The 16483-nt window shown below is 42.5% G+C and overlaps 2 pseudogenes; both read left to right on the top strand.

Annotated features, from left to right (window-relative positions):
• Positions 1-1846: 1846 nt before the first annotated feature.
• Positions 1847-11641, top strand: LOC129057819 (syncytin-1-like; annotated as a pseudogene).
• A 1640-nt stretch (positions 11642-13281) lies between these two features.
• On the top strand, positions 13282-14825 carry LOC100451413 (heterogeneous nuclear ribonucleoprotein K-like; annotated as a pseudogene).
• Positions 14826-16483: the final 1658 nt, after the last annotated feature.

Raw genomic sequence — 16483 nt, 5'->3', positions numbered from 1 at the left:
TAAACATGATGACCCATCTGACCAAGAGCTCAAGTAAGGTAAAAATCAGTTCCCACCTTCTGAGAAGCAGGAAGAACAGAAGCCTCACACCCTCCCTGGAGGTTAGGGGAAACATCTGTGCCTGCCTAGCAAGGAAAGGGAAGAAACACAAAGCTTTTCACTTCTTTATTAGTTTAAGTATAGAATAAGTGGCTACAACAAGACCAAAATTGCAGAGTCTAAAACAAGACCTAAATTTCTCTCTTATACTTAATATCAGGTGGCAGATAGGCAGTCTAGAGCAGGTAGACAACTTGATTCCCTAGAGCCAACCCAGGACTCAAGTCCCTTCTTTTCTTCTATTATCCTACTGGAATGTGCCAGCCTATATTCTAGCCAGTAATAAAGGGAAGAGGGCAAAAAGGGGAAGGCCAAAAACATTCTTTTAATAAGGAACAATTGTGGACTTCTCTTCACAGGATGTCAATTCACATTCTTCTATCATCAGCCACATCTAGCTGCAAGAGAGGCTGAGAAATATAGATTCTAGCTGGGTAGCCATGTGCCTTCTGCAAGTGGGGAAGAGAAATGTCTTATTAAAAATAAAGAAGGCACAATTATTATTCTCTGCCAAAATTAGAACAGTCTGAAAATTCAAATCTCACTATAATATACCAGCAATACACAGCTATAAATGATGCAATAGAAAGATGAGTAATACAAATGACATGGTATTAATATAAGGACCCCAAGGAGAGAGGATTTGTTGTGAGGTTTATGATGGGGATAAAATTTCACCTGGGTCCTGGGAAGCCAATAATCACTAAACTTTCATTTCTTTGAAAGGTAATTTTTAACCAGAGTCCCCAATACCACTAAGGACATCTACTTATTACAACAAATTGTTAGAAAAAAAACACTGGATCCTTGATAAAACTGAAGCACACACTCAAGACATTCATATCTCCAGTTACTTTGCAAACAACATATTAAACCTCAGGCCTCTCTCTCTTTCTGGTTTTACAGGTGTGTTGTAAGAAGTTAAGCAACTAAAACATTGTAAGGAGATAAGAATTAAGTTTAATTTCCTCTCATAGCCCTCCACTCCTCCTGAACAAAGTCATTTCCCAACGTATTGCAAGACAACGTTAATCATCCCCACCCCATTAAATCTATTTGCTTTCATTACATGTTCCTAATCCAGTTGAGTATGGACAAAACATTGGATTTACTTCCCATGAATTTCACCTCTTATTTTAATAACTACTTCCTTCGCCTGTTTTCCCTGGCTTGCCTTTCATCTTCTCCTCCCTAATCCTTCAGCTTCCTCATGATCTGGGATACAGAAAGCTCAAAGAAGCTCTAACAATGCCCTTTCTTCACATCAGCCAGCTCCCATATCCACCCCCAGCTTGATCCACGCCCCACTGGTTCCGAGCATTAGTCTGATCTCAGGGTGAAGAGCATAAGAACTACAGCAAGATATTTTGCAGGCAAAGGTACTGGGCTATGGCAAGCTCCCTCATCCACTCTGTAACAACATTTGAAGCAGGTGTAAAAAGTCACACCAAACCCATCTCCCTTCGAAGCACAAGGTCAAAAGGATAAGAATCAAGGGGCTGGCGCAATCCTAGTCATTCTCCTTGTTCACTCCCTCTTGCTGCCAGGTCAGGAGAGTCCAGGGAGAAATTAGCCTCAGAATTATAGTCTGAGCACCTTGGCTTTCCCTAAAATGAATGCTTCAGAAATGCCCAGTAGGCAGATCATTAAAACCTTCTTAAGCATTGTTATGGGAAGGCCTCCGAGAGCCACAAATCTTGCCATAGAGGTACACTATTTATCCAGTCAGCATTTCCATAGCGAGCTGATGGCTGATGAAGGATTTAACAAGGTGGCCCTCCAAGTCCCTTCACTTTACAAAGTGCCTGTTACAGGTGGGTAGGCTGACCTTGAGCAGGTTCATGTCTTTTCTCTGAACCTGTTTCCTATCTGTGAAACAAAACGATTTGGTCAAAGCCTACAACCCTGAGTTGTAAGGAGATGGTTTTAAGGACCCTGTTCCCTCTGTCTATTCCAAAGAGCCTGGATTCCACTCTGGAATGAAATGGTGGTTCTGTCTTGGGAAAACTGGCCCAAACTCAAATAGACTGACTGGTGACAGAAAGGCCATTTAGCCTGAATATTTAATTAGACATTGGGAGTAGACATCTCTCAGGTGTCTGCTGAGCTCGCCACAACCCCATTTTCTTCCCAACACAGTTCACATGGTTGGGCTTCCAATAGCCCTTCTGGTGGTTAGACCAACTATGGACACCTGACCCACGGACAGCCAGTCAGATTGCCTCCCTCAGGAACTGGGGTTGGCCGGACAATTTCCCCCTAAAACTGAAATCCTAATGTGTTTGTGAGCTGCTCTGGGTTAAGATGGAAAGTGCATGCTCACCTTCCATTCATTCTTTCTAGTCTTTGAACTTTAAAATGTGAGGTGTTCATTCTCACAGAACCTCAATTGCCTATGTGTATCTGCCCAACAGAACTTACCATTTCTCCTCAAGGTAGGAATGGGGGTGAAAAAATGCCTGTTGTGTAACCCCCATTTGGTACCAGAGGAGCTTCCTTGCTGGTTTTCCTGGCTTGGAGGCATGGTGTGGGCACTTAGGCACATAGACCAGCCTAGAAGGTGAGCTTGAAGATAGCATTAAAGGTAACCACCTGAACTGATGATTCAGAGCTAGAAAGCCAATACCATTTAATTAGCTCCCTTTGCACTGGCCTCAGTGGCATTTGAACAACATGATCTTGGCACTTACTGCAAGTTGTGAGGCTAATGAGGCTTATCTCTACAGCACTTATATGGACTTTGAAGGCCAGGGCAGTGCACTGAGGAACAGAGGGGAGTTGTGGAAGGATTATGTAACAGGGCCTCTGGGCTATAAGGCTGCATGGTCAGCCCTATGGACCAAAGAAGAGACTGTTGATCTGCTGATAGGGTGATAACACCCCAGGTTTGCTTTTTATTAGCCATTCTATTACTGGCAACCACAGCATCCATAGTTAAAATCCAATCCGAATGCTCCTTGAGAATCCTTGGGTGCAGAGGGTCAGAAGAGAGGCTGACAAGCCTTGTGTCTTATGAGCTACTCTGTCCCCACAGCAATGCCCAGACATCTGCGCCACAACCTGCTCTGACTTCCCTTTTTCTGTGCTTCAAGCAGCCTTTTCCATTATTTGCACTAAACAAAGTTTGCTATCACTCGCCTCCCTCGATGGTTTCAAGGGGAGAGCTGTTGGTAGGTGTGCTCACTTGTGACCTGGTGCTCAAAACAGTAAACTAGAGAAACAGCCTGGTGGGTGGAGTGGCTAAAAGGAAACCAGGACTCAGGATAAGGAGGAGCAGCCCACTGATGAGCTAGGTGCCCTTGGGCAAGTCCCTTAACTTCCCTGACTTTCTCTTAACTCCTCTGTAAAACAAGCAGAGAGGATAAGGTGATCTTCAAGACCCTTATGACTACATGGTGTGATTTCCCTTGCTCCTTCCTCCTGCAATGCCTCCTGTGTCCTGAACAGTTCCTGTGAAAATTACTTCTAGGAAAGGTACTTGCCCCTCCAAAGCCTTTTCCAGATGCTGCTTGCCCAAAAGGGAGCAAGCTCTGATTGGGATTCATCCCACACTTTTTTCCTCTAACACCAGAAATGCTCATTTGTATTGATGACTTGAAGACTGGAAGTCTGTGTTGCTCTGGCGATAGACAGTTGAGTTTATTGGAAGTGAACACCAGGCTTTCAATTCACATCAGTCTGGGTCCTCAGATTTGCATGATTGCACATTCAGAGACAGGCACCTGCACTCGGGGCATCCTTGGCTGCCCACACGTTCCACTGAGCCAACCCCAGCTGCTACAAGCTGCCTGTTTAAACAAGGTCTGCTGGGAGTTGAGCAGGGCTGCTGAGGCGAAACAGTGTGTTAGTGGTTGAGGCTGTTCGCACAGAAGAGTCCCCTCTGTTGACCAAGCCTGTCTGGTAGCTCCCAGGACAGCTGCAAAGGGTGTGCGACCCGAAGGAGCCTCCTCCCTCGTGGGCTGGCGCATCTGCTAAGTCCTGTTCTTCATTCCTACTCAGCATCAGAGTGAGTCCTACCATGCTCAGCTCCTCCACTAGGGAAACCTCCCTGGACCTCAGTCCAAATTCAGAACCTCCTTCATGAAGATTTCATAGTAGCAGACAATCCATAGTTAATGTCAGGGTTTAAGTCCCAACGTTACATTGACTAGCTGTGTAACCCAAGGGCTTTTGGAGCCTGTTTCCTCAACTGTAAATGAGGATAATAATATTGCCTACATGGTTGGGCTGCTGAGGATTAAATTAATTAATACATGTTAAACACTTAGAACAGGCCTGGGATGTGGAAAATGCTCACTAAATCTTAGTCATTATTTTTGTCATTAATTTGGTTGAGAGAGGTCAGATGTGGAAAGCACCTGGAAAAAGACAGTTTAAGTTCATCGTTGAAATGCAATAATCTTATTTAAGTATCAAAATGTTCCTTGTAACCTAGATGGAATTGTTTAACTGTGACACTGGGTACTATAAACTGCAAAGTAATCTGTCAAGAAATTTTAGAGTTTGAAGATTAAAATGCACTACTTAGAATGCAGTCTGGGGAAAGGGTAGGAGAATGGGAAGAAGGTCTTCTCCTTTAACCAGGTCTGGTAGACCACCCCTCAAGCTTTCTAGTCTCCCTCCCCATAGAATGACTTGTCCTCTTGCTCAGCTCCAAGCAAGAAAACCGAAGAACCAAGAAGTTAAATAATTTTTGCTGATCTGCGATTCAAGACCAGGTTCATCTGGATCAAAAATCCTTTGCTGATTCTGCCTCTCCATCCAGTCAAGCACTGTGCCAGGCAGACACTCTGGAGGAAACACAGGTGTATGACATGGCCCCAAACCCAAGTGTCAGCACTCTGACAGGAGTGCCTAATATTACACAGAAGTTCCGGAATACAGTTGAGAAAACCTCTCAGCAATTGAGAGAGAAAGAGAAAATTAGATGATCAAAGCAAGAGATCCAATATCCAACAAACAGGAATTCTAGCAAAAAAGAGAGAGAATGAAAGAGAGGAAACCATTAAGGAAATTTAATAAAGTTCCTCAGACCTGAAGGACATGAGCTTCCTGAATGAAAAGGATCTGCTAAGGATATAGAACTGTAAGTGGCAGGGAATCCATCATCATGAAATTGTATATAATCAGGGATGAAGAAAAGATTCTAAAGGCTTCCAGAGAAGGAAAATAAGATACAAAGGATGAGGCCAGGATGGCACCAGAGTTCTCACCAGCAACACTGGAAACCAGAAGAAAATGGAGCAACACTCCCAAAGTTCTGAGTGAAAACTATTCCTCACTTAGATTTTAATATCAAGACAAAGTCAATTGAGTATGAAAGTTTAAAAAGTCATTTTCCAAAAAAAAAGTGAAGTTTTCAAAACATTTACTTCCCATGTACCCTTTTTCAGGAAGTAGTAGATGCGTTCCATCAAAATAAGGGAGTAACCCAGTGGTGTGCTGTAGCTGGCTCAGGCCAGCACCCAAGATTATCTCTTTTCAACTCTGAGTTTAGTGACATCACATTGGTCGCTTAAAACCAGCCATGATGGGACTATTGATACCACAGAAATCAGCAAATACTATGAACTAGAGCTTCCCATCCCCCTCAACCCTCCCTGACCCCCAGGTGGTTGTTACATGTACCAGCATACCACTGGAATAAACCAAGAAAGAGAAAGATAAAGGATCTGCTATGGTCTGAATGTTTGTGTTTCTCCAAAATTCATATGCTGAAACCCAGTCCCCCAGTGTGTTGTTATTAAGAGGTGGGGCCCTCATAAATGGGATTAATGCCCTTATAAAAGAGGCCTGAGGAAGCTTTTTTGCCTCTTTCGCCCTTCTGCCATGTGAGAACACATAGAAGGCGCCATCCATGAGGAATGGGCCCCCATTAGACACCAAATCTGCTGGTGCCTTGATCTTGAACTTCCCAGCCTGCAGAACTGTGAGCAATAAATTCCTATTGCTTATAAATTATCCAGTCGAAAGTACTTTGTTACAGCAGCCTGAACTAACACAAGACCTTTAGGAGAAAAAGCCCAGTGAATTCCAAACATAATGATGAAGAGAAATCTCAGTATAGCTGAGAAGAAATCAGATAGAAATAAGGTTCCAGGGCCAGGCATGGTGGCTCATGCCTGTAATCCCAGCAATTTGGGAGACCGAGGTGCATGGGTTATTGAGGCCAGGAGTTACAGACCAGCCTGGCCAACATGGCCGAATCCCCGTCTCTACTAAAAATACAAAAAAAAAATAGCTGGGCATGGTGGCACGTGCCTGTAATCCCAGCTACTTGGGAGGCTGAGGCAAGAGAATCGCTTGAATCCAGGAAGCAGAGGTTGCAGTGAGCTGAGATCGCGCTATTGCACTCCAGCCTGGGTAACAGAGCAAGACTCTGTCTCAAAAAATTAAAAAATTAAAAACAAAAGAAATAAGGTTCCAGAAAAAAATGTCTTTCAAAAAGAAGCTAAGACTGATAAATTATCTGAGAGTTTCAACAATGTTGAGAGATCTTTTAAAACTCTGGTAAAGACTTTAGGGACATATTAGTCACAGATATCAATACCAAGAAAAAAAGGGTAATTATTAACTACAGGGGAAATACAACATTTCACAAAAAAAGAAGGAATTGTAACTGTAGTATATTATTTGGCTCTGCTATAAATAATGTTGATATAATCACAGTGAAAGGAATATTAATATTGATGTGACTAACACTACAATATAACTTTATCAAAATAATGCAATGAGGGAAATTGGGAGACGTTAAAAATAGTAGAATACTTTCTAAATCTAGGAAAACAATAAATAAAATGTAACGTAAAAAAATTTGTAGCATAAGCATGTTATATAGAATTAAGAAAAGGCTGGGCACGGTGGTTCATGCCTGTAATCCTAGCACTTTGGGAGGCTGAGGGAGGCAGATTGCTTGAGCCCGAGAGTCTGAGACCAGCCTGGGCAACATGGTGAAATCCGGCCTCTACAAAAAATACAAAAATTAATTGGAAGTGGTGCCACTGTGGCCCAGCTATCCAGAGAGGCTGAGGCAAGAGCATCGCTTGAGCCCTGGAGGCCGAGGCTACAGTGAGCCAAGATCATGTCATTGCACTCCAGCCAGAGTGACAGAGCAAGACCGTGTATCCAAAAAAAAAAAAAAAAAATTAAGGAGAAAGACAGCTGAAGAAACAAATTGTAAAACTGTAGATGGTGAACTTGGGGTGGGGCAAGATGGCAGAACAGAGGCTCCACCAAGCATCCCCAATGTAAGAACACCTTTTTTTTTTTTTTAGATGGAGTTTCACCCTTGTTGCCCAGGCTGGAGTGCAATGGTATGATCTCAGCTCACCACAACCTCCAATTCCCAGGTTCAAGTGATTCTCCTGCCTCAGCCTCCCGAGTAGCTGGGATTACAGGCATGCGCCACCACACCCGGCTAATTTTTGCATTTTTAGTAGAGACAGGGTTTCTCCATGTTGGTCAGCTGGTCTCGAACTCCCAACCTCAGGTGATCCACCCGCCTCGGCCTCCCAAAGTGCTGGGATTATAGGCATAAGCCATCGCGCCCAGCCAGGACACCAATTTAATAATTATCTACACACACACAAAAAAAGCACCTTCATAAGAACCAAAAATCAGGTGAGCACTCACAGTATCTTGTTTTAATTTCGTATTTCTGAAAAAGGCACTGAAGAGGTAGGAAAACCATCTTGAATCGCCAATGCCACCCTTCCCCCATCCCCTGGCAGCTGCAACACAGTATGGAGAGTGTTTTGGTGCACTGGAGAGAGGAAGATCACAGCATCTATAAGGCATTGAGCTCAGTGCTGCCCTATTGTAACAGAAAGCAAAATCAGACCAAACTCAGGTGATGCCTGACCACCAAAGGAGCATTTAAACCAGCCCTAGCCAGAGGGGAATTGCCAATCACAGTGTCTGAATTTGAGTTCCTGCAAGCCTCACCACTATGGGCTAGCATGCTCTGGGGCCCTCAATAAACTTGAAAGGCAGCCCAGGCCATAAGGACTGCAACTCCTAGTTGAGTACTAGTGCCGAACTGGGCCCAGAGACAGGGGACTGAGGGGGCATGCAACCTACTGAGACACCAGCCAGGGTGACTAAGGGAGTGCTGGCATTTCCCTTCCCCTAAATCCAAGCTGCACAACTCACAACTCCAAAAGAGACCACTTCCTGCCACTTGAGAGGAGAGGGAAGAGTCTGGAAGACTTCATCTTGCATCTTGGATACTAGCTCAGCCACAGCAGGATAGGGCACCAGTCACAATCATGAGCCCCCCTTTTCAGGCCCTAACTCCCAGATGACATTTCTAGACACATCCTGTGCCAGAAGGGAACTTGTTGCCTTGAAGGGAAAGACCCAGTAATGGCAACATTCATCACCTGCTAACTGAAGAACTCTTGGGCTCAAAATAACCAGCAGTGATACCCAAGTACTATACCAAGGGCCTTAGGTGAGACTCTGAGGCTTGCTGACTTCAGGTGAGACTCAGCACATTCCCTACTGGGTGCCTACGAAGCGATGCCCCTTCCACTTGAGAAAAGCAAAGGGAACTTTGTCTTTCACCTTAGGTACCAGCTCAGTCACAGGAGGTAGAGCATCAAGCTGGCTCTTGGGGTCCCCGATTCCAAGACTTGGATCTTGAATGGCATAATTTCTGGACCTGCCCTGGGCCAGAGGGGAGCCCACTGCCCTGAAGAGTGAATCCCAGACCAGGCAGCGTTCACCACAAGCTGACTGAAGAACGCTTGGGCCTGAAGGGAACATAGGTGGTAGTCTGGCAGTACTCTCCATGGGCCTGTGTTGGCAGTGGCCATGAGGTAAGGCTCCTCTACCTTTGGAAAGGGAAGGGAAGAGTGGGAAGGACTGTGTCTTGTGGTTTGAGTGCCAGCTCAGCCACAGTACAATAGAATACCAGATAGACTTCTAAGGTTTTTGACTCTAGTCCCTGGCTCCCAGACAGCACCTCTGGACACACCCGGAACCTGGGGGAGCTCACCACGCTGAAGGGAAGGACACAGGCCTGGCTGGCTTTGCCACCTGCTGATTGTAGAGCCACAGGGCCTTGACCAAATATAGACTGTAGCCAGGGAGTTGTTATAGCACGCATTGGGTGAGACCTAGTGCTATGCTGGCTTCAAATTTGACCCAGCGCAGTCATAGTTGTGGTGGCCACAGGTGTGCTGTGTCACACCACCTCCACCTCCAGGCGGTTCAGGACAGAAAGAGAGAGACTCCATTCATTTGAGTAAAGAGAATGCAACCACTGAGACACCAACCAGGGTGACTAAGGGAGTGCTGGCATTTCCCCTCCCCTAAATCCAAGCTGCAAAACTCACAACTCCAAAAGAGACCACTTTTGGAGAACAAGAGTCTCTGCCTGGTAATTCAGAGAATTCTTTCAGATCTTTTCCAAGACCATGAAGGCAGCACCTCTAGGAGTCTACGAGAACCACAGTGTTACTGGACTTTTGGTGCACCCTAAAGCAAATACAGCTTAGATCACAATACCCAAGTTTGTTTGAATATCTGGAAAGCCTTCCCAAAGACAGGTACCAACAAGCCCAGACTAAGAAGACTACAATAAATACATAACTCTTCAATGCTCAGACACCAAAGGACATCTACAAGCATCAACACCATCCATGAAAACATAATCTCACTAAATGAACTAAATAAGGCAGAGACCAATCCTGAAGGAACAGAGATATGTGACCTTTCAGACAGAGAACTCAAAATAGCTGTGTTGAGGAAACTCAAAGAAATTCAACATAACACAGAGAAGGAATTCAGAATTCAATCAGATAAATTTAACAAAGAGATTGAAATAATTAAAAAGAATTGAGCTGAAAAATGCAATTGGCATACTGAAGAATCATCAGCATTTTTTAATAGCAGAACTGGTCAAGCAGAAGGAAGAATTAGTGAGCTTGAAGACAGGTTATTTGAAAATACACAGTCAGATGAGACAAAAATAAAAGAATAAAAATCAGTAAAGCACATCTACAGGGTCTAGAAAATAGCCTCAAAAGGGCAAATCTAACAGTTATTGGCTTTAAGGCCAGGTGCAGTGCCTGAAATCCTAGCACTTTGAGAGGCTGAGACAGCAGATCACTTGAGCTCAGGAGTTCAAGTCCAGCCTGGACAACATGGCGAAACACTGTCTCTACAAAAACTTCAAAAAAAATTATATATATATATATATCCAGGCATTGCGGCACATGCCTGCAGTCCCAGCTACTTGGGGGGCTGAGGCAGGAGGATCACCGGAGTCTAGGAGGTCAAGGCTGCAGTGAACTGAGATCACACCACTGCACTCCAGCCTGGGTGACAAAGCATGACACTGTCTCAAAAAAAAAAAAAAGATCAGAGCAGAATGAATGAAATAAAGAAAATGATATAAAATATCAATGAAACAAAGAGTTGGTTTTTTGAAAGTTAAAACTGACAAATATCAGGTTCTGTTGAAGGGCCAGTGCTGCAACTGCGCACTTGTGCAACTCTTAACCCAGCCACATTTCTTCCAGACAATGAAGAAAAGATAGAACATAACTGTCAATAAGTAATTGCTCAAACCTATGCCACTCAAGGGAACCTTTTAGAGGTTCCCTTGACTGATCCTGACCTCACCTGTGTAAAATTTAGCAATACTATAGACACAACCAACTCCCAATGCATCAGGTGGGTAACTCCTCCCACACGAATAGTCTGCCTACCCTCAGGAATATTTTTTGTCTGTGGTACCTCAGCCTATCGTTGTTTGAATGGCTCTTCAGAATCTGTGTGTTTCCTCTCATTCTTAGTGCCCTCTATGACCATCTACACTGAACAAGATTTATACAATCATGTTGTACCTAAGCCCCGCAACAAAAGAGTACCCATTCTTCCTTTTGTTATCGGAGCAGGAGTGCTAGGCAGACTAATTGGCGGTATCACAACCTCCACTCAGTTCTACTACAAACTGTCTCAAGAACTAAATGGTGACATGGAACGGGTCACCGACTCCCTGGTCACCTTGCAAGATCAACTTAACTCCCTAGCAGCAGTAGTCCTTCAAAATTGAAGAGCTTTAGACTTGCTAACCGCCGAAAAAGGAGGAACCTGTTTATTTTTAGGGGAAGAATGCTGTTATTATGTTAATCAATCTGGAATCATCACCGAGAAAGTTAAAGAAATTCGAGATCGAATACAACGTAGAGCAGAGGTGCTTCAAAACACTGGACCCTGGGGCCTCCTCAGCCAATGGATGCCCTGGATTCTCCCCTTCTTAGGACCTCTAGCAGCTATAATATTGCTACTCCTCTTTGGATTCTGTATCTTTAACTTCCTTGTTAAGTTTGTCTCTTCCAGAATCGAAGCTGCAAAACTACAAATGATTCTTCAAATGGAGCCCCAGATGCAGTCCATGACTAAGATCTACTGCGGACCCCTGGACCGGCCTGCTAGCCCACGCTCTGATGGTAAAGACATCGAAGGCACCCCTCCCGAGGAAATCTCAATTGCACAGCCCCTACTACGCCCCAATTTAGCAGGAAGCAGTTAGAGCTGTCATTGGCCAACCTCCCCAATAGCACTTAGGTTTCCCTGTTGAGAGAGGGTACTGAGAGACAGGACTGGCTGGATTTCCTAGGCTGACTAAGAATCCCTAAACCTAGCTAGGAAGGTGACCACATCCACCTTTAAACATGGGGCTTGCAGTTTAGCTCACACCCAACCAATCAGAGAGTTCACTAAAATGCTAATTAGGCAAAAAGAGGAGGTAAAGAAATAGCCAATCATCTATCGCCTGAGAGCACAGCAGGAGGGACAATGATCGGGATATAAACCCAGGCATTCAAGCCAGCAACAGCTACCCTCTTTGAGTCCCCTCCCTTTGTATGGGAGCTGTTTTCACTCTATTTCACTCTATTAAATCTTGCAACTGAAAAAAAAAAAAACACCGACAAACCTTTAGCCAGGCTAATGAAGAAAAAAAGAGAGAAGATCCAAATAAAATCAGAAATAAAAAAGGAGACACACAACTGATACTGCAGAAATTTAAAGGATCAACTATATCCCAATAAATCAGAAAATCTAGAAGAAATGGACAAATTCCTAAAACATAGAACCCGCCAAGATTGAACCAGAAAGAAATCCAAAACTTGAACAGATGAATAACAGGTAATGAGATTGAAGCTATACTAAAACGTCACCCAGTAAAGAAAAGGCTTGGACCAGATGGCTTCACTGCTGAATTCTACCAAACATTTAAAGAAGAACTTATACCAATCTTACTCAAACTATTCTGAAAAATAGAGGAAGAGGGACTACCTTCAAACTCATTCTATGAGGCCAGTAATACCCTGATACCAAAACCAGACAAAGATACATCAAAAAAAAAAAAAAAACACTACAGGCCAATATCTCTGATGAATATTGGTACAAATATTCTCAACAAAATACTAGCAAACTGAATTCAACAATATATTAAAAAGGTCATTCATTATTACCAAACAGGATTTATCCCTGGGATGCAAAAATGGTTCAACATCCACAAATCAATCAACATGATACATCATATCATCAGAATGAAGGACAAAAACCATATAGTCATTTCAATTGATGCTTAAAAAGCATTTAATAAAGCTCAACTCTCTTCATAATAAAAACCCTCTAAAAACTGGGTATAGAAGAAGCATGCCTCATCGTAATAGAAGCCATATATGACAGACCACCAGCTAGTATCATACCGAATGGGGAAAAACTGAAAGCCTTTCCTCTAAGCTCTGAAAGATGACAAAGATGCCCACTTTCACCACTATTATTCGACATAATACTGAAAGTCCTAGCTAGAGAAATCAGACAAGAGAAAGCAAGAAAAGTCATCCAAATTGGAAAGGAAGGAGTCAAATTATCTTTGTTTCCAAATGATGTGAGCTTATGTTTGGAAAAACCTAAAGAATCCACCAAAAAACTATTAGAACTGATAAATTCAGTAAAGTTGCAGGATACAATATCAGCATATGAAAATCAGTAACATTTCTATATACCAATAGTGAACAATTTGAAAAAGAAATTAAAAAGTAATCAAACAACTCTATAGGAAATAATCTAATAATCTGATTTAAAAGTGGAGGAAAAATTTAATTAGAAATTTCTCAAGAAAAGACACACAAGCGTGGTGGCAAAGGGATGGTGGCCTCAAGCGGCTACTGCAGCACTGGGGTGTCAGTTGTTGGTCCGACCAAGAACACTTCAGTTCTGCTCTGCAAGGATATATAATAACTGATTGGTGTGTCCATTTAATACAAGAATATGGAAACTGAACAGCCAGAAGAAACCTTCCCTAACACTGAAACCAGTGGTGAATTCGTTAAATGCCCTGCAGAAGATAATGGAAGAGGAACAAGCATTTGAAAGATCTAGAAACACTGATGAGATGGTTGAATTACCCATTCTGATTCAGAGCAAGAATGCTGGGGCAGTGACTGGAAAAGGAGGCAAGAATATTAAGGCTCTCCGTACAGACTACAATGCCAGCATTTCAGTTCCAGACAGCAGTGGCCCCTAGCGCATATTGCATATCAGTGCTGATATCGAAACAATAGGAGAAATTCTGAAGAAAATCATCCCTACCTTGGAAGAGGGCCTGCAGTTGCCATCACCCACTGCAACCAGCCAGCTCCCGCTCAGATCTGATGCTGTGGAATACTTAAATTACCAACACTATAAAGGAAGGGACTTTGACTGCAAGTTGAGGCTGTTGATTCATCAGTCTAGCAGGAGGAATTATTGGGGTCAAAGGTGCTAAAATCAAAGAACTGAGAAAACACACAAACAACCATCATGCTTTTCCAGGAATGTTGTCCTCATTTCACTGATAAGAGTTGTTCTTATTGGAGGAAAACCCAATAGGGTTGTAGAGTGCATAAAGATCATCTTTGATCTTATTTCTCAGTCTCCCATCAAAGGACATGCACAGCCTTATGATCCCAATTTTTACAATGAAACCTATGATTATGGTGGTTTTACAATAGTGTTTGCTGACCACCGTGGACGCCCAGTGAGATTTCTGATGCGGGGAAGAGGTGGTTTTGACAAAATGTCTCCTGGTCGGGGTGGGCGTCCCATGCCTCCATCTAGAAGAGATTATGTTTATATGAGCCCTCGTCGAGGACCACCTCCCCCTCCTCCCAGATGAGGTGGCCAGAGTGGTAGCAGAGCTCAGAATGTTCCTCTTCCTCCACCACCACCACCTAGAGGGGGAGACCTCATGACCTATAACAGAAAAGGGAGACCTGGAAACCGTTACGACGGCGTGGTTGATTTCAGTGCTGATGAAACTTGGGACTCCGCAATAGATACACGGAACACATCAGAATGGCAGATGGCTTATGAACCACAGGGTGGCTCCAGATATGATTATTCCTATGCAGGAGGTCATGGCTCATAAGCTGATCTTGGTGGACCCATTATTACTACACAAGTAACTATTCCCAAAGATTTGGCTGCATCTATTATTGGCAAAGGTGGTCAGTGGATTAAACAAATCTGTCATGAGTAGGGAGCTTCGATCGAAATTGATGAGCCTTTAGAAGGATCCGAAGATTGGATCATTACCATTACAAGAACACAGGACCAGATACAGAATGCACAGTATTTGCTGCAGAATAGTGTGAAGCAGTATTCTGGAAAATTTTTCTAAGACTAGTGAAGAACTGAAGGATTCCTGCGTCTTTTTTTTTTTTTTTTTTTTTTTTTTTTTTACAATCTGCTTCTGTTTAAAAAGCTAACATTCCTCTGCTTCATAGGTGTTCTGCATTTAAGGTGTAGTGAAATCTTTGCTGTTCACCAGATGTAATGTTTTAGATCCTTACAAACAAGGTTGGAGTGGGGAAGGGCATGCAAAAAAAAAAACTAACGTTGAAATTTTGAAACGGCAGCAGAGTGAGCAGATTTTATTTTTTGTTATTGTTGGTGGTCTGAAGAAATTCCCCCCATGTAATTATTATGAACACCTTGCTTTGTGGTCACTGTAACATTTGGGGGGTGGGACGGGGAGGAAAAGTAACAATAGTCCACATGTCCCTGGCATCTGTTCAGAGCAGTGTGCAGAATGTAATGCTCTTTTGTAAGAAACATTTTATGATTTTTAAAATATTTAATTAACCCCAAAAAAGAAGACATACAAATGGCAAACAGGCATAAGAAAAGGTATGCAACATCACTGATCATCAGAGAAATGCAAATCAAAACTACAATGAGATATCATCTCACTCCAGTTAAAATAGCTTTTATCCAAAAGACAGGCAATAACAAATGCTGGTGAGGATGTGGAGAAAAGGGAACCTTCTTACACTGTTGTTGTGAATGTAAATTAGTAATCTCATTTACAATAGCCATAAATAAAATTAAATACCTAAGTATTAACCAAAGAAGGGAAAGATCTTTATAAGGAAAACTGTAAAACACTGATGAAAGAAGTGGAAGAGGACATTTACAAAATAGAAAGATATTTCGTGTTTATGGACTGGAAAAATCAATACTGTTAAAATGTCTATACTACCCAAAGCAATCTACAGATTCAATGCTATTCGTATCAAAATACCAATGACATTCTTCACAGAAATAGAAAAAATAATCCTAAAATTTATATGGAACCACAAAAAAACCAAAATACCCAAAGCTATCTTAAGCAAAAAGAAGAAAACTGAAAGAATCACATCACCTGACTTCAAATTATACTACAGAGCTATAGTAACCAAAACAGCATGGTACTAGTATAAAAACACATAGACCAATGGAACAGAATAGAGAACCCAGAAACAAATCCATGCACCTACAGTGAACTCATTTTCAACAAAGGTGCCAAGAACATACATTGGGGAAAAGACAGTATCATTGATAAATGGTGCTGGAAAAACTGGATATCCATATGCAGATGAATGGAGCTATACCCCTATCTCTTTCCAAATACAAACATCAAATCAAAATGGATCAAAGACTTAAAAGTAAGATCTCAAACTATGAAACTACTACAAGAAAACATTGGGGAAAATCTCCAGGACACTGGTCTGGGCAAAAAATTCTTGAGTAAGACCCCATAAGCAGAGGCAACTGAACCAAAAATGGACAAATGGGATGATATCAAGTTAAAAAGCTTCTGCACAGCAAAGGAAACAATCAACAAAGTGAAGAGACAACCCATAGAATGGGAGAAAATATTTGCAAACTACCCATCTGACAAGGGATTAAAAACCAGAATATATAAGGCACTCAAACAACTCTATAGGAAATAATCTAATAATCTGATTTAAAAATGGACAGAAGATTTAAATAGACATTTCTCAAAAGAAGACATACAAATAGCAAAGAGGCATAAGAAAAGGTATGCAACATCACTGAT

This window comes from Pongo abelii, chromosome 11 (assembly GCF_028885655.2).
Source record: "Pongo abelii isolate AG06213 chromosome 11, NHGRI_mPonAbe1-v2.0_pri, whole genome shotgun sequence".
NCBI lineage: Eukaryota > Metazoa > Chordata > Mammalia > Primates > Hominidae > Pongo > Pongo abelii.
Note: the sequence above shows the minus strand (reverse complement) of the source record. Positions and strands in the feature narration are given on the sequence as shown.